Here is a 19,266-nt window from a genome sequence, read left to right as displayed (position 1 = left end):
TTATTTTAGTCCATAATAAAAAGTTACTGACCCTATTTGTTTTTTGTTAATAATGATTGCAGACAACTTCTAAGAGATGCCTAGTTGAAAATATGTCCACGTAACTCTAATGGAGTAGCAATTTGAGCAAGCTTGTAGGTAACTGATTTCTGTGCTTATTTCAAAAATGATTCTATTCAACATGTATTGAAGAGCTATTATGGAATAACAAGCTACAGGAAATTTGGTGATCTTAAAGAAACCATCAGCTTGGTCCACTGCAGTTATCTGATGTGAGCTCACTCTAGTTTCTACAGGTTGACTGGGAACACTTACTTAGTCTGGGCTTGGCTGGGGCAACTTAGCAAGGGCTTCTCCATTCCATGTATTTTTCATCATTCTCCTGAAACCAGTGGGTTAGCCCAGGTATGTACATTTTATGGTGATGGCAAAAGGATAAGAGAGCAAATGGAAACATACAACATATCTTGAGGCCTCAGCTTTTGGAACTGGCATATTGTCACTTTTACATCATTCTATTTACAAAAGCACGTCTCATGATGAAACTCATAGCCAAAGAGTGGGGAAATAAGCTGTTCCCCTTTGAGGGAAGAATGGCAAACTCATGTGGCAAAAAGCATGGAGATAAGACGGGAGGGAGAAGTGGTGCCAGTAATGCAACCTAGCACCAAAGCAACTGAGTTTTTACTTGAAAAGATAGTCTGATTCTAAACTTAAAAACTAACTTATATTTTTAATTATTTGGTCATGGGACACTATGAAGTTTTTTTGTTTCCTGAGAGAGAGGGTATGCTGCAGATGTTTTTAATTTCTGGTCAGGTAATTTCTTCCTATGAAATGATTTTGCCTATGTCCTTTAAGAACCACTTGTGTGTTTCTCTGAATGCAGTTTTCAGCACTAAAACTCTCAATGAGTGACTCATTAAACTAGTCACCATTGTATCCACCCACTCAACCTCTTGCCACAGCCTCCGAATCTGTGGCTGCTGTGTCACATAAGCATGAAAACTGTAGAATCCAGAATTCCTATTTAACTTGTGCCAAAACACTAAGCCTTTAAGTTTAAGAGCATTTGAGAATAATTGTAAGAAAAATAGCTTGGTTGTTCTGTAACCAGATGCTAAGTTGACTATTACTCACTCACTGTGAGTTAACTGGAACTTAAAGGAGGGAGTCACAGCCCCAGAGTGTGAAAGAAGATAGCCGGAAATGTCCAAAGCAGTTAAGAGGGTGAACAGATTTTGTCTAAAAAGATAAGGCAGCTAAACAGAGGGTGAGAAGACATGAGCCAAATTTACACTCACAAATAGTGGCAATAATCTCTGAGAATCCAATTTGGGAAGAAGTGAGGGAGATAATAGTGCTCTGAGTGCCTAGTGATGAGAGAACAAAGAGGGTAACGATGCCTGAGAGACGGGATCAGTAATGTTTCCAAGGTGTCATGGAAGAGTCTGCTGGCAGTAGGACAGAAGTGTACTTTTTTGATTTTTAAACTAGGTTCAAGTTTGCGTCAAAGTTCAAACTTTATAAATTATTTGTTTGCTTTACTTTCCAGAATATTTAAAAAAACAATCCTTGGGACAGTCTAACACAACAAAGGGAATTATTCATCAAGAAGAGGCCCTTTAACAGGTAAGTGTGAGGAAACCCTTCATCTTTAAAAGGCACATGACTGCTTGGTGGTTGACTTTCAGTGGAACCGAAAAAGTTTCAAGGAGATTAACATCTTTATATTCTTAAAGCCAACGTCTTCAAAATAACAACCTCAATGCAAAGTGAAAAATCTAATCAAGTGTTTATTGATTTTTTCAAGTTCAAATATACATATAATATTGTTTCTCAACTTTTATGAGATATAGAGCTTGTCTTGATAGAAGTAATGAGATGCCTATAATTATGTTCCATGATTTAATATTTTATTTTCTTACATCTTAATTATGAGTTGATGCTATAGTCTGAACAATTAAGACCTAAATGTTCTTCCAAATTTACAAAACCTCAAAATTTTGTGTTAGAAAATTACTTTTAAAAAACTCAAGTATTCTATATCTGGGTAGAAACTAAAGATAATTGCCAATTCTAGATGTTATGATTACTGTTCCCATTTTATTGTTTTAAATGCCTCAACTGTCTACTTCCCCCATACTATGTGGCATAGATTAAAGTCTCTGAGCCATGTTATATGTTGCTCACTAGTAAACATCAACATGCTGGTACAGAAATGCATATCTGATTCTGTAGCAAGTTTCTGAAGGAACAAGTTAATAAAGAAACAATGTGAACCACAATTACTTTGCACCAACCTAATCTTACTGGAAGGAGTTTCTGTCAGTAACTACTGATGTGACCCGGTGCTTCTAACCTCTATGTGTGTACATCTGTGTATATATGTTAGATAGGGTAGATATACATATTATCTATCTATATACCTACCTATCTCCCTCCTTCCTCTCCCTCCTTCTGTCATCTGTTCTCATGTTCTATATGGTTATATGTTCTATATTTATCTTTTGTTAGATACTAGATGCTCGACTAATCTATTTCAAATAAATGAATTAGTAGTTTCATCCATAGTTGTTGCTAGCATGGAAAAACTTGGGGGAACTGAGAATCTTTTCTTCTGCCTCAGAACACGCTATATTAACTTGCGGTTTATATAATTACCATTGTATGTCTCCTTATTTTTTGTCCCTAAAGAAACTTTATATCTTACAACTTCATCCCTATGAATTTATTTCCTTCCCTATAAAATTAGAATAAAAATATAAATTACAAAGGTATATTCAAGTTCTAAACAAAATATTATATATTAAATTTAATTCCTTGAAAAGGTAAATAATTACAAATTGGCATGGCTTTGAGACAATAAGAAAAACTAGAATTGGCACGTGGTAAAAGTGGGAATTCAACAGAGCAACCAAGATGTTTCTGACTTTTTATTTTTAATTGCATTTGAGGCCTATCAAATCTTTTACACAAAATTATAAATTATTTGTGATTTCCATAGGTATTTTATATTTTATCTTAAGAGGTGTCTGCTAAACTATATAAATCTGAAAGGAAACTTATGCTAAAATATAAGGTACTGGCCTATGTGTAGACACATTGCTCATTCTCTAATGAGGCTCTGGAGCTATGAAACATACATGGTGCAGTGTGGAAACAAAGTTTATGGATTGTGACTCACATATATTATCACACTAAATTCCTATAAATTCTTAAACACAACTTCTTTTATCAGTTTATGCATGTACTCAAAACCAGCAGTTGCTTCCTTTGCCTGCAGAATAAGTTCCTAGTTCCTAAGATTGCTATTCCAAGTTCTCAAGAATCTGGTCCCGTTCTACCTCTTTAAGGTTTTTTTCTACTTATGCCCATTAAAATTTTGTGTTTTGATTAGACTAACCTATTCATTCAATCTACAATTTCAAAAGAAGTCTACATACTTAACTTTGTTTTTGCAGCTTCCTTTCCTATTTGGTATGACTTTCCATCTTGACAAAAGCTTATACGTCCTTTAAATACCTAGCTGTATCTCTGGATCATCTTAGTTGATAATTATCTCACCATTATCTGAAAATAATTAGTAATATTTATATTACTAATTTTATTCATAGAAAAATATTAATTTGCTAATTGCTAATAAAATTTGATGTTATTTTTTATCACTGAGGATATAATTAATTGACTAAAAATAATGAGTGTTACAAGAGTCATTAAGTTAGTAAATTGCAGATTGCTATAAAGTATTATGAGTTACCTTATAGTGTGATTCTTTATCCAGAATATATATATTTATATCTCCAACTTATGATAATAAAAACAATGTAAAAACTAATAAAGAACTATATTATTACTTGAGAGAAGGAGATATTATAATTTCATCTAACCACAGGTGCCACATTATATACACTCTCTAAATAGTAGGAACCCAAGAAAAAGCTTTTCGCTTTTGAAATACTAACAGTTGTGGCATGTAACTGTATAGTGTTTCTACACAAATCTAAAGTATCATTTTTTAATGTTTTCTGCTTCTCAGTCTTCTGTCAAGCAGTCATAATCTCTTATCTGGAATTGACTATCTACTTTCACCTTTACCTCTACACTTCCATCTTCTTACAACAGAATGATCATTTTAAAATGTCAATAAGATAATTCTCTTGTCCAGACACTTCAATGGTACCCTTTCACAACTCCTTCCTGTAATCTCAATGTTTCCATCTAGATTACTACTAAGTACCTCCCATGGTTCACTTCACCTGAAAAACACTCACCTCCTTGCTACTCCTTGAACATGACAAGGACTGTTTGGAGATTTCAGCTTTGCTCATGCTTCACCTCTCAGCACACATCACTACATTTTTTTCCCTAAGCAGCCTTCCCTGACCAGCCTAAAGTAAATAGATCCTCCCATTCAATATCCATTCACTTTGCTTTATTTGTCATCATGATGCTTATTACTACTTAATAGTATATGTTCTACTTATTTGGTCATTTGTTTAATATCTGTCACCTCTTTTTAAAATGGCATATCTGTGAGTCTTTGTTTTGTTCACCATTTTATCCACAGTACCTAGATTATCACCTGAAATATATTAGATGTTCAACTAATCCATCTTGAATAAATAAATTAACATTTCCAAATAACTAGATTAGGAATATGTTGTCTTTTCTAGTCTGCAGAATTTGGGTGTTGAATATATTTCTTGAAAGGACTGTTCAATATAAACATCTGAAGACTAGATTCTTCTTTTGTACCAAGTCTGTCATTTCATGGCAAGTCTCATAAACAAGCTACATTTCAGTTTCTATTTATGAAATAGTGATAAATATTATCACCTTTGTTCTTGTCGCTTGAAGTTACAAAACTGATGGAAAAAAAGTATGTTGCATTCCAATCACTTTCAATAGCACATTATTAACTTTGGAATGACTAAAAATGATTCTTCTGCTTGGTTCCAAAGAAAGATAATAATGCACATTTGGTGTATTAGGGATAAGTCCACACAGAACACAGGATATTAAAATACATATTTTTAAGAAAGCTTCCAGACATCCCAAATTCGCAAAATGTCTGGCTCTAAGTTGGTTTGAAGTTTTGCCTGGACTCCAAATATAGGTTTGTGTGTTTTATCTGTCCATCTCTATGTTTTTGATTTCCATTGTGATTCAGTTTTGGCCACATGAATTTATTGTTTCCAGTGAAAACATCAATATACTAATTCCCAGTGAGATAAATTAACATTGTACTCTAGTGATACCTGCAATTTCAGGGCTGGATATATATTTGATGGAAAATCTGTACTGAAGATTCATGATTGATATAAAATCCAGTAACTTGTGTATATACAAATGTATACAAGTTATATATAACTTTATCTTACCTTTGTTATTATATAGCCTATATATGTGTTTGTGCATATATATTTATGCTAGATATATACAGTGAATATGTAAGTCTATATATTGGATATGTGTGTGTATATGTATCTGTATACATACACACTTGCTATATAATAACCAAGGTGAGATAAATTGTATATATTACTTATATAGAATTAACATGCATTTTATACATTAATTATAATAATAATTGTTAGAAACTGCTGGTCATTTAGGTAAGATGCTTATTTTTGTTCATCTTTTGCTTTAAATTTATCTTACCTTGGTCATTATATGGCCTGTATGTTTATATGTATATACTACATTTATACTGTATAAATACATTATACAGTACATTAAAGCAATAACATAAAACTATAAAGCCAAACCAAAATTCTGACCTACTGATGTAATTTTTAAGTGATGCATAAAACAACTACCTTGCTTTTAAAATGATCTTTATCCTTGTAATCCTCATTACAAAGATAAATAACATGCTTTTAATTACAACTCATCTGAAGATGACAATGATTTATATCCATAAGTGGTTGTGACATGCTAGTCACTTTCTATTGGATTGCATACAAAATAAAGGATTAAATTTCATTAAAAAATACTGTGTTCTTTTCAGAATCTCACTGTTTTGTTAAGCAGGATTTACTAACATTATGGTGAAAGAATCTGCAGACTATTTTTAAAGTTGTAAAGGAAAATATAATTTTTTTTTTTTTTTTTTTGAGACGGAGTCTCGCTCTGTCGCCCAGGCTGGAGTGCAGTGGCTCGGTCTTGGCTCACTGCACTCTCTGCCTTCTGGGTTTACACCATTCTCCTGCCTCAGCCTCCCGAGTAGCTAGGACTACAGGTGCCTGCCCCCAGGCCTGGCTAGTTTTTTGTATTTTTAGTAGAGACGGGGTTTCACTGTGTTAGCCAGGATGGTCTTGATCTCCTGACCTCGTGATCCACCCGCCTCAGCCTCCCAAAGTGCTGGGATTACAGGCGTGAGCCACCGTGCCCAGCTAGGAAAATATAATTTTTGAAGCTTATAACCTATTTTTAGAAATACCATGGGTTATTATCTATAAGTAGGCTTAAATATTTTGTTATAAATTTAATTTATATAGCACATATAGCATTACATTGTGCTCACTTATGTACTCAAATGACAACATCCTTGAAAGCATTACTTCTACCTTTGTGATGTTAAATATTTATAAAATTATTATATACTTATTGAATGTTAATCAGAAAGTCCAATATTTTATAAACTTAAGATTTCTTCAAGATTCTTTTAAACAAAATTTTAGATTTGACTAAGGGAAATTTTATGACACTCCAAAGAATTCAGTGCAGTTTCTTTAGCTTACTTTTTGAGATTTTTTCATAGTTTGATTTCCATCTTCATTTTGAACTGGATCTGCCTCTATCTAAAGATACATAGTCTACTCATTATTCCAAATGCAAGTCTTGCTTTCTCACCTATCTGCCTTTTTCATTCCATTCTTCCTGTCTGAAAGGTTTTCCATCTGCAAATCCGATCAAAATCTTAGGCTCTTGTTAAGCCTCAACTCACATCCAGTCCTCTTTCTCTGAAGTAACTGGAAGAGCTGTGTGGAGTTATACCAGATCGCCATCTTTCCTGATCATCTGTAGCAAATCTGTCCTTTGAATATCAAGAGAAATATTTGGCAAAACTATTGTTTGGCGATTATTTTCTTAAGAAGGAACATTTTAATTATACACATACATTAGCTTTTTAAATATATTTAGGATTCTTAAAGACATAAACAAGTTATGTAGATTATTTTTGAGGATTCACTGTCCTACTTTAATAATACTTCCTTTAAAGGCAATGGCATATAACCTGAATTAAATCAAGTAGCATTTTTTTGCCTCTTTCTACAAGATGAAAAATTAAGTAATTAAACTACTTTGTGGACATATATTCATAATTGGTAATTCCACATCTCACCTATACATTTTTTTTAATTAGAAAATGTCTTTCTTACTTCAACTCTAGCCACAATTCTTAGAGGGGCCTGACTGACCCTTACTTGAGGACATTAATTGAACTGTCTATGAATCAGATTCATAGACATATGTCATATATAAATGGTCAAGCCCCTGAACAAGTTGCTTAAATTCTCTGCACCTCAATTTATTCAAAAACTAAGTTTTTTTTGTTGTTGCTGCTGTTTTTAGTGTATGCAAATTGTTTAGAACATTGAATTGCTGGAACTGTCAGGTTTCTGCCTATAGAATCAAGTGAGAGCACAAGAAAAAAAAAAAATCCTGCATAACCTAGTAGCTAGATCTGAATTATCTTTTTTATATGGTTAGTGTTGGAATAGCAATTTACCTCTAGTATGCTTATCACTTTAAAATACCTCAGAAAATGACATGTGGAGTTTTATTGCACAGAAAGGTCTTTTCTCAGTTTTTGTTTATGGATGAACCAAGTGAATCTCTTGGGGAGACTTAAGTAACTCTGCCTTGGAGTGCTTGTCTATGAAGGCAGAAAGAGTATGTGTTCCATGTTCTTGCTTGATTGAGCGTAAAGCATGGTTGTAGTATGCTTGAGTGTAGCACGGAGTTACAGAGGACGAAGTGAGAATTAGATAGCAAGGATCCATTTTCCATACGGTGGTTTGCTTAGAAACCTGATTATAGCAGATTGATAAAAAGGAGCAATTTACTGTTTTGGTAAATGAATATTGATCACGTCATCATAATTTACCATTTTAATATTACATTATTGTACTGCTTATTACAATTGTACTTATTTGTTTAATGCTTAAGTTTCTCCACTACACTGCCACCTTTATAATGGGATAATATATTTCTGCTTTAGTTGAAAATGTATTTAGTGGGCCTACTTCAGTTCTGTGGAACCTACTACTAGGTTCACAGGAAATATATGATGAGGTAAATTTTCATTTCTGAAGCAAGTGTACCATGTTGGCTAACATAAAATTAAATCAGAGGGGGTAAAGTGAAGTAAAAAATTAATGGAGAAGGAGGTCTTTGACATATAGACAGGTCAAGAGTCTTTTTTAAAAATAATAATGTATCTGTCTGTGACAGGTTCAATGCAAGCTTTTCAAAGGTGGTAGAAATGCCTTTGTTTTTCCTTATTGGCAAATGTGATATTTAAATCATTCAGTCAAAGAGTAGTGTCTCCACATTTTTTAGTTTATGTTTTCATAACCATGTTATAATTACTCAAATGTAAATTATTATATAATTTAAATGTTATAATTTAATGTAAGATAAAATATTTAAATATTAGTTAAACTCATGTTACTTACAGATGTGTTATCTATTCATAATCTCTTAGAATAATTATCTTGTGATGTTCATACATTTCTCAATATCAGATTGTGTCTAGATTTGGTTGTAAATAGAAATATGATAAACGTATAAATTCATTTAAGACTAACAGTGATTTTGAAGTTGTTGCAGCAAAAAAAGTAAGAACATAAAAATGTTAATATGATGAATAATAAATAACTAGAAGTCAGCATATTAAAAATGTGGCTACCAATTTAAACAAGCAGATCAGTGGAAAAAATAATAATACAGTGTGAGATACAGTCATATTTACTTTGAGGAAGAAGTCTTCGCAAAAGTGAAGAACTCATTTAGGGAATTAATTTTGGAGACAAAGAGAGATGAGGGTTTGAATCCTGCATTCAATACCTATGAGCTCTGCGACACTGAACAAGTAATACACTTTCAGCCTGTATTTCAAGTATAGAGTGGGCATTATAAAACAAATGCAGAGAGAGAGAGCTCAAACCAAACACTTATACCTAGACTATTCTGAACCATAAAGGCACCAAAAGAACATCTTTTATTTGTTCCAAACTTTAAATATATATGGTATTTCTTTCCAAACATGAGTACTTGAGTAAACGGTTTAAGATAATGTTCTTTCCGGTATGTAGGCTTTTGTAACTATTTCTCCTGGTCACAACATCATTTATTTTCCTGTGGCATAAACCCCACCCAAACACCCCTCAATTCTCCCTACAGGATTGAATTGACTCTATCGCCTATATCACTACTCCTAATGATTATTGTTTAATTGTCATATGTTTTTTATTCCCTTTGTAGTGCCATAACCACAAGGTAATGGTAACGCAGGGTCCTATTGCTGGGCAGCTGGGAATAGAGTTAATGCACCATGCAGCTTTGATCAAGAATTGTAGCTTTATTTGGTCAGATGCATTCTGTGTTTTTAACTGCCCTCATTCTTGTGGTTACAAGAATGCAAACAATTCTACAGTTCCACCTCTTTTTTTTTTTTTTTCCTCTTGTTCTTTTTTCTCTCACTCCTCAGTCTCTCTATGGCCCCAGGGCCTGCCTGACCTGCACAGATTTTTCTGAATTTACTAACTTCTTTTAGTTCCAAAAGTTACTTTTGGTTATTTTTCCCCTTTTCTTATAAAATAAATTTTGCCTCTAATCTATAATTAACTGAAATAAAGTGACAGCATAGTAATACAAATAGAAAACTGTTTTTTTGCTGTTTGGAAGCACAATAAATGCTTAGGTTTCCATGTCACATAACAAAATACATTTTGGGTAATAAACATTTATTGTGCCATATGACAATATACTTTTTGTGGCTGAAATAATTACATGTCAAAATTCAAATGATTTTTTTAAATTCGAAAAAAGTAATAAATACAGCTGTAATCCAAAAGGGTGATGGATTTCCAGGCTTGAATTGTGAAATGGAATTAAGAAGTAAATACTTAATAACACAGAATTAAAAGTTTTATTTGAAAAAATCATTTTATATATTAGTGTCTCTGTATTTTCTTTCTTTAACTAAGGTCAGTGTACAAGGTGTTTTCAGGGAATGTTTTAAGGGAATAAGACAAAGGATTATGTCAATATATAAAACTTACTGGTTTCAGAATCTAATTACATTCTTTAAAAAATCACTGAGGACCCTAAAAGGTTTTGTTTATGTTTATCAGTATTTACCATACTGGAAATTAAAATAGATATTTTATAATATATATTTATTATGTCATTTAACAACTGTAATAAATTAATCATGTGTTAACCAATACATATTTTAAAGAAGATATATTTTCAAAACAGAATGAATTAATGAGCAAGTACCATTGTTTCATTATTTTTGAAGATATCTATGACATCTGGTTTAATAGATGGGTTCTCATACCTGCATCTGCTTTCAATCTGTGGGGATGGCACTCATCTGCAGCCTCTGAAAAACTGCACTGTACACTCGCCAGAGAATGAGAGGGGAAGAAACAGCGTATATCCTAATATTATTTTAAAAGTGATGTTGACCTTGCAGAGCCCCTGAAAAGTTCTTAAGAAAGCTTTGAGTTCCCTGGATCACACTATGAGAAAGATTGGCCTAGACCAATCAGGACTATACAGGGAGCTGGAATTAATAACGATATCTCAAAAATAGTAAACAGCACAGCTGCTACAGAAGTAAAGAAGAAAAAAATAGCTGTGAAAGTTACATCACAATTTGTCTAAACCATAAAGTTTATTGCACTGAACTATTCACAATAGGCCAATTCCATGTAATTAACTGGATACATGTTTGTGTTATAAAATTAAATGCAAAAACTACAAAATTAAAAGGTTTAGGTCAATTAAATGTGTATAGATATTTTATAGATATAGATCTAAAGAAAGCTGTTACAACTATTGTTTTTAAAGAACTGGGGTGAAAAATTGAAAGAACATGCACCAAAAAAAAATCAGCACTTGCCTTTAAGGCAAAGGCACGTGGGTATGTATTTTCAAATGTCCGAGAGTGAAAAAGCAGTGAGAATCTAGTCTCTATCTCCTGAACTGTCATGAAATTTTAGATCACATGAAACTTTTCTCTCAGGATTTCTATTTCTCTCACTTAATGAATCAGTTCTTTGTTGGTTTAGAATTAGGTCCAGAATAGCTCTTCCCCAAATAATTCATTTCCTTTATCTTTGATGGATGGAATTTTCAATAAGGTGTGTCAGGAATTTGTCAGATGATGTGATTTTGCTGAAAGAGAATTTCAGCAGATGTTCGTAGACTAACTCTTCCCTTGCTACTGTGGCTTCTGAGGCAGCATGGTGATCTGGGTCAGGGCATATCATCTATGTCCTGCTCTAGCTAGTTGTACAGCAATGTACTCCCATACCGCTATTTACTTTGTAATTTCCCCGTTTTTTTCTTCATCCATTAGATCTGTAGCATGTTTCCATACTTGGATTAATGAATGAACAATGCTTTTTGCAGACATAGACCAGGGCTCTAGATAGAGTCTACTCAGTCCTACTTGGAAGTAGCCGATAGTCCTATATGTTATGACTATTACTTTATGTTTATTATTTGAATTACATTTTTATCTTTATTCTGCCTTCCCATACTCTTACATACGTCCTTAACATTAGAAAATGGATGTTAACATAAAATTATCAGTAAAAATACTAGAGTTCCATGTAATTACGTAAACATGAATAGTTAACCGAATACTTATTCTATTGTAACTATAGAAAGGGATTTCATATGTTCTGGACCATATTAAATTTAAAGGTGTAAAGTTTTACAAGAAGCCATAATTGAAGGATAAGATTACAAAGTACAATTATGATTTCACAGTGACATATTTACCCTTGTTCACCATCATCCATCATTATTTAACTCTAGCAAATAGTGTGCTGAATCTCTCTGATGTTTATAGAACAAGTTTACAAAAATGTCTTCCAATATTGGCGATGAAACTATAAAAACTCTGAATAATGATAATAAAATTAACAATCATTGAACATTTATTGTATGGTTGAAATTGAGAATTATTACCTTTAGTTATCTCAACACCACTCTGATGTTGGTACTGTTATTTTTGCTACTTTATAAGTACGGTAACTGAATCTGGGAGAAATTAAGAATTTATTCAAGGTTATGTATGTATGTATTTATTTATTTATTTATTTATTTATTTAGCGTGGGGGTTTCAGTACATTGCCCAGATTGGTCTCAAACTCCTTTTCTCAAGTTCATAACAGTTGTGAGCCACCACAACTGGCCAAGGTCATCCAATTATTTAGTCATGAAGGAAGACTGCTTATCTTAGAGAGATTGTCTTCAGACCTCTGTTTCTTAACCACTAAATATACCATACAAAACTATACGCACAACATTAATATCTATACTTAGAGTAATTTTTAAAACCAAAGAAAAACAACTGAAAGCTATAATCTGTTTCCAAGGATTCGTAAAACTACCATAGAAATAGAATAAGAGAGAGCCTAGAGCCAAGTCCACCCTGCAGTTCTCTCTTCTAGGATCCTTTACACAGGAGGTAATGAAAATGAAGGACACCATCTCCTCCACAGAGTCCTTCAGTTAACTTCCCTGGCCTACCCATGAAGATGCTTCTCTGACCCTTTTGATGATGTCATTAGTATTTATATGAGTTAGCAATAGACTTTTAAAATTTCCCTTGTTCAATGTACTTTTCCAGAAGGCTTAAGTTCCTTCTCTGTGTCATAAGATTCATTGTAATTAGGGTATCATTACTAATTAAGAGTCTTCCCTTGACTCTTATTTTATATTACTCCTTCTCCCTAATGGTGTCCATGTATCCATTTTATTTCAATAGATTATTGCTTCATATTTAGAAAATCTAACTCCCATGTTCGATAAGGATAGATATATTTATTTGCATTATAAACATTGCTCCATAGCTGAGTAGTAGAATTTCCTCTACCATGCAATAGCTTTCCGTTTTCCATTTTTATTTCAGTTTTCTTATTTTTCCTTTATTTATTTATTTTCCTTGTTCAGGAATATTATAATCACCGGTTTCTATTTTGCATGATTTCTTCCATTCAATATAAATCTTACAAATCTTAAAAGTGATTGAAGTTTGTTAGCTGTACTTCTTAGCACTTCATAAGACCGTGTTCCTGGTTGACTCTCTCTGCTTTGGATCAGAATCTCAAGTGAAACTCAGTCATTGTGGTTCCCTTCTAGAAACTGAGAAAACAAGATTATTTTTCCCAAGGTCAATGAAGTCTGTTAAAATTGTATCTCTCACAATAAAATTTATAATAAGCATTTGAAGTTGCAAAACAATTTCAAGTATTCAACAGAAAAAAATAGAAAATCGAATATTAAACTAATTTTGATTTCTTGATAGCATAGTGTTTAAAATAACATTTTTAGTTGTACATTTTAAATTTTAAGTTAAATTTTAATTCCTGAAAATAGATTTGTACAGTGTTGTTTAAATTTGTAGACTTTTCACTTGAACCTGTTGGGGGCAGAGATTGCAGTGAGCCAAGGTCATGCCATTGCACTCCAGCCTGGGTGACACAGCGGGACACCATCTCAAAAAAATTAAAAAATGGCAGATTTTAAAAAATTGCTGTTAGTAGGGATAGCTGGCCAAAATACATGGTTTACTCTATTCCCCTTTGACATTGAGCTAATTTGTGAATACTATGCACATTAGCAGCAACCTGTGTAATAGATTGTATAATATAATATAATCTTGACATGCTGCAAGGCTTTGGGTAAATAAAAAATGTACTAATACTTTTAAAACTATAATCTGCTTAAATGTAACACCTTCCAGATCTAGCAAAGCAAGGATTTTGAAGTTGTTTGTCTGTTTAGAAATTAGTTTATCAACATAAATTACAGAAAAAGGTGCCAAATTATTTAGTGTGTGTGGTTCTCAGACAGACTTAATCAATATTGACACTATAGCTGCTTTGCGTGATCATTAAAGGTTGCCTAGCAACTTTTTTTTTTTTTTTAACTTGTAGCACATCATGTATAAGTGGAATTTTAGAACCTAGCATATTTTCAAAATAGTAAAAACCTAAATATCATTGTACAGGCTTATCAAAACTAAATTATTTTATCATTTTTAAACCACGATTCATATCATTGTATTTTTTTCTGTATTTATATTCATATTTACTTAAATGGAGGTATATTTATATTTACTTAAAGGGAGGACAATTCAAAAATAATTGTTAAAATTTAATGACCTAATTGAAATTCTTTTATAGACTTCTAGCGTGCACTAAGTTTACTTTATATCAAACAAACAAAAAATCACAGACTTTTCAAACTGCATATTTTCTTATTAAAATGCATGTTGTAAAGGTTTGGATTTCATAATGATTCAGTTTTACTTTATGGAATTCAATTTTTATTTATTTGATAGGCCACTACTAAATCACTGCTTATAATTAAAGAAACAAATTTCAGAATCTTTGATATTTAAATATACAGGTAAATTTAACTTGTAAGGTCCACACCATTTTCTTATAATATACAATAGGTTAAAAAGTAGAGTGCTATTTATACTCTTGAAATTCGAGTGAATTAATGAAGTGTAATTTTGGATTTCATTATTGGATATACTTTAAAAGAAGTAAAATTAATTTGCATTGAGTTATAATAAATAATTAGCTGTCATAACCCCTAAATTACCTTTTAATAAGGGAAAATTAAAATCTATGTGTTGTATATACTATAATATTAATATAATCCAAATCCCTACCCATTAATGTTATTTTCAAAAAATGTGAAATTAATTTTCAAAATAAAACACTAAAATAATTTTCAGAAGGAAAATAATACTTTTAATATTCAAATATCTATACCATTTATTGTGCACGATGGATAAATGAAGTCTGTAGAATACAATTCATGAGTTAGACATGTAGCAAAGATTAGTATAACATTTCTATTTCTTGTTAAAGCAGTTTCTGTAGAATTTTTCCAAGATACTTCCTTTAAGTATAGGATATTTCCATTTATTTCCAAGAATAGCATTATGAAGGCCATGGGCTCATCAGTTCAATATGTTCATTCACATTTTATTGGCCAAGGAATATGTGTTAAGAAATTACATTCTCAAGCACTTACAGATAGATATTTTCTTCTTGGTCTTTTATTACAACATTAACTTGGGCTTATATATTTTTTAACTTCCTTCAATTTTCTCCTTAGGTTTGATTGTCCGAATTGAGCAAACAGAGTTTCTTCCAAGTGGAACAATATGATACGGGCCCTTGATCAGATTATAAAAATAGATTGGACTGAGAAATTACTGATGAGATTAATATAGAAGTTAGTTGTTCAGTTGATAAATTAGGGGCTTTTTTGTAAAATAGTTATGTAGGTTCTGATTATCCCATTATTACAGTATCAACCTCTTCTCACTCTTGTCAATATTAGTTATGTAAATTTAGAGCTTAAGAAATGCACTCTTCTTTCTCTGTGCAGTTGATATTTTACTAAAGGATACAATTGTGTGTTTGTGTATTTCCTGTGTTGATGATGAATTTTTCCTACCTAACTAAAGACTCTGTGGGTCTATAACATATTATAGATGTATCATCATTGTAAGCAATACAAAAATCACAGTGATAGTCCAAGGCTTAGAGGAGGAACATGTATTTTGGTCAGAGAAAAGGCATATCTGTACTTTAATATGGCCTTCATTTCTAGTTTATTGAATGAATAAAATCATAGTATGCTGCAAAACAACTGAGAAATTGAGCAGAGCTCAGGATTTCAAAAGCCGATTTGTTTTTGTTAAACTAAACTTGTGAAACACTAGAGACTTGGTTTCTGGTCAAAGCAGTTTTTGCTCTCATATTGTGAACATTCTGATTTAGAGAATTCCATTCTGTATACTTAATTTCCCAGAGAATCTTAACTGGAAATAATCTGTGTTCTCATCCAGTCATGAAGGTCTGGTATGCAGATGCTGTATTCCATTCTGAAGAAGTTGCAGTAGGAGAAAAACTGATTTTATGACTTAGTTGGGAGAATAAAATCTGTTATAATATAAAGAATGATACCATATTTTCATATCATTTTTGTAGAAATGACCCGAATTTAGTGACTTTAAGTATACTTATCTCTTCCATGTTCCTAAAAACACCAATTATACAACTATTTGTTCTGCGTGTGGGGCATACATAACACATGGACTCAGAAAATATGACATATATAATTCACATCTAAAAAGGCATTAAATTCTTCTTTCTTGGACCATCATGAAAAAAAAAAAAAAACATGAAATAATTGACAGAATAGGTACTTTTCCCCACCCCAAAGGCAGAAAAATTTCTGCAGTACTATTTTTTTCTCTATCCGTGTTTGGCAGAATAAAATCCATTGTGTATGACTTAACATAAAGTAGAGCACTTATTTACTGTTATTTAACTACCTATTTTTTTCTTTTGAAAATTCTCTTAAAATAAACTATTCAAAATGCTTATTTTAAGGGAGTGGGGGTATAGGAAAAGAAATGAAAGGGGAGGTAAAAATTGAATGGGTAAAAATAATACAAATATATACCATCTTACAATTACTAGTGAATTTTATTTGAAGCCACCATATCTGTTGTATAAAAAAGAAAATAAGACTTTTTTATTAAGTGTAAATGCAGAGCCATTTTACCACTTTAAAAACTAACATCACTTGAATTGAACACAAATTTGGTCTGAGTTGTCTTAACTGTGTAGATCAAGCAGATAATAAGCAGAGACTTCATACTGAGGGAAATACATTGTGAATACTTTTTAGTATATCTCTTAATGTCCAAGAAATCTGTAGATGTCTTATTAGGTCATTATATTTTTTGCTTTAATTTTAAAAGTTTATAATATCATTTTGATGAAACTTTATTTTCAGCTAAAATATGATGACATTTTTATTTCTCTCTTTTTTCAGTACATTAGGCTTACAGTATATGACTTGAGAGTAAGCATTAATGTGTAGAGATAGCATCTGTTCTCAATAGGTAACTGACATATGAAAGAAGAAAAATGTGATTTAATGATGCAATTTCAGTATTTGTAATGTAACATACAGTTTAAATAGAAGATAAAATCGACAAAAAATGTAAACCTAAAAGCTCATGTACAAAATTACTTTTTATGTTATATTCTATATTTTACCATATTTTAACATTGTGATTATCCAATGCTTCCTTATCCTCCCCCCAAAATATACTATGGAATAAAAGGAAAATTTGAGAATTTGATTTCAGATTCTGTAAATTACCATGGCATGTCTGTGCCTATTGTAATATGACAAAGAAAATGAAACACTTTTTCTTCATATTTTATATTAATTTACTCATAGACATTGAACTATGCTTTACCCATCTGAATCTTTATACCTGCTATATAAAATATGGTATTTATGATCACAAAAATAGATTATGCATCTGGAAACTATACCCAAAAATAATTTATTTCATAGAGTAGAGTCCCTTATGTTAAATTTTGTTATTTTTGGCTCACATTCCTTTTTTATTTCAGGATATTCTGAGAAACATTAAAATTAATAACCCAATTTCAGAAACACCTCTATTATATTAAAAGAGAAAGGAAGACATGTATGTATGTGTATACATATTTGTGTATATATTAATATATAAAATATAGAGAGAGAGTAAAGTAGCCCTCCATATCCATGGGTTCTGCATCCATGGATTCTACCAATCATGAATCAAAAATACTTAGGAATCAAAAAATTGGATGGTTGTGTCTGCACTGAACTTGTACAGACATTTTTCTTGTCATTATTTTCTAAACAATATGATGTAACAACTATTTACATTAACATTTACATTATATTAGGTATTATAAGCAGTGATTATTTAAAGTATATGGGAGAATGTGCATAAGTTGTATGCAAATGTTATGCCGTTTTATAACTGTGACTTGAGCTTCTGTGGACTTTGTTATCCTTGGAGGTTCTGAACCAATCCCTCATGGATACCAAGGGGAGACTGTGTATAGTTAATATAGATGAATTTGATACTTATGTTTACCAATCCAAACATTCTAATTCATACCTTTTCATACATGACAGATCAGCTTATTTTATCTCAATAAATAGCTGTGGATGTAATGAATGATTAATAATTGATGTGGCCGTCTAACTCCAATCTACTTACTTTCCAATAGTTTGGGAATTTTTTAGAATACAACAGTATATTGTTAAAAAACTGTGTCTTTCTTTTCCCCACACTGTATCCATGTTACATAATCAAGTACCTGAGACATTCCACGGCCCTTAAGATGCCTCACAGCTTATGTTTAGTCTTGGCCCTCACTATACTGACTATATGGGCAAGTAGTTTATTGCTTCATTCTAGAAAGAGTTCTACTTTAAAAATTTGGACAAATTTTCGTTTTTATTTAATTTTAATTTTTATTTTTATGAGTACATAGGTGCATATACTTATTGGGTACATGAGATATTTTGATAACAAAATACAATGTGTAATAATCACATCAAGGTAAATGGGTGTCTATGACCTCAAGCATTTATCATTTCTTTGTGATATAAACATTCCAATTATATACTTTTTGTTATTTTTAAATGTATCATAAATTATAGTTGACCATAATCACCCTGTTGTGCTATTGAATACTAGATCTTATTCATATTATCTAACCATATTTTTATGCCAATTAACCATCCCCACTTCTCCCACTTTCCACTACCCTTTCCAGCCTCTGGTAACTGTCATTCAACTTTTTAACTCTTTACTCAATTGTTTTAATTTTTAGCTCCTACAAGTGAGTAAAAACATGCAAAGTTTGTCTTTCTGTGGCTGGCTTATTTCACTTAACAAAACGTCCTCCAGTTCCATCCATGTTGCCTCAAATGACAAGATCTCACCCCTTTTTTTTTTTTTTAGGGCTGCATAGTACATTGTGCATATATACTACCTTTTCTTTATCTATTCATCTGATGATGAGCAATTAGATTGATTGCAAACCTTAGCTGCTATGAATAGTGCTTCAATAAACAAGGGAATACAGATATCCCTTTGATATACTGATTTCCTTTCTTTCA

At 31.8% G+C, this 19,266-nt stretch overlaps 1 protein-coding gene across 1 annotated transcript in view; it reads left to right on the top strand.

Annotated features, from left to right (window-relative positions):
• SEMA3A (semaphorin 3A) overlaps positions 1-19,266 on the top strand; it is a 535,871-nt gene that overhangs the window by 114,137 nt on the left and 402,468 nt on the right. The window contains exon 2 of the mRNA XM_050785247.1: positions 1,556-1,632. The gene's annotated coding sequence lies outside the window, so the exon portion shown is untranslated. The remainder of the gene's footprint in view (positions 1-1,555; positions 1,633-19,266) is intronic.

This window comes from Macaca thibetana, chromosome 3 (assembly GCF_024542745.1).
Source record: "Macaca thibetana thibetana isolate TM-01 chromosome 3, ASM2454274v1, whole genome shotgun sequence".
Taxonomy (NCBI): domain Eukaryota; kingdom Metazoa; phylum Chordata; class Mammalia; order Primates; family Cercopithecidae; genus Macaca; species Macaca thibetana.
This window is presented reverse-complemented; position numbering and strand designations above follow the sequence as displayed.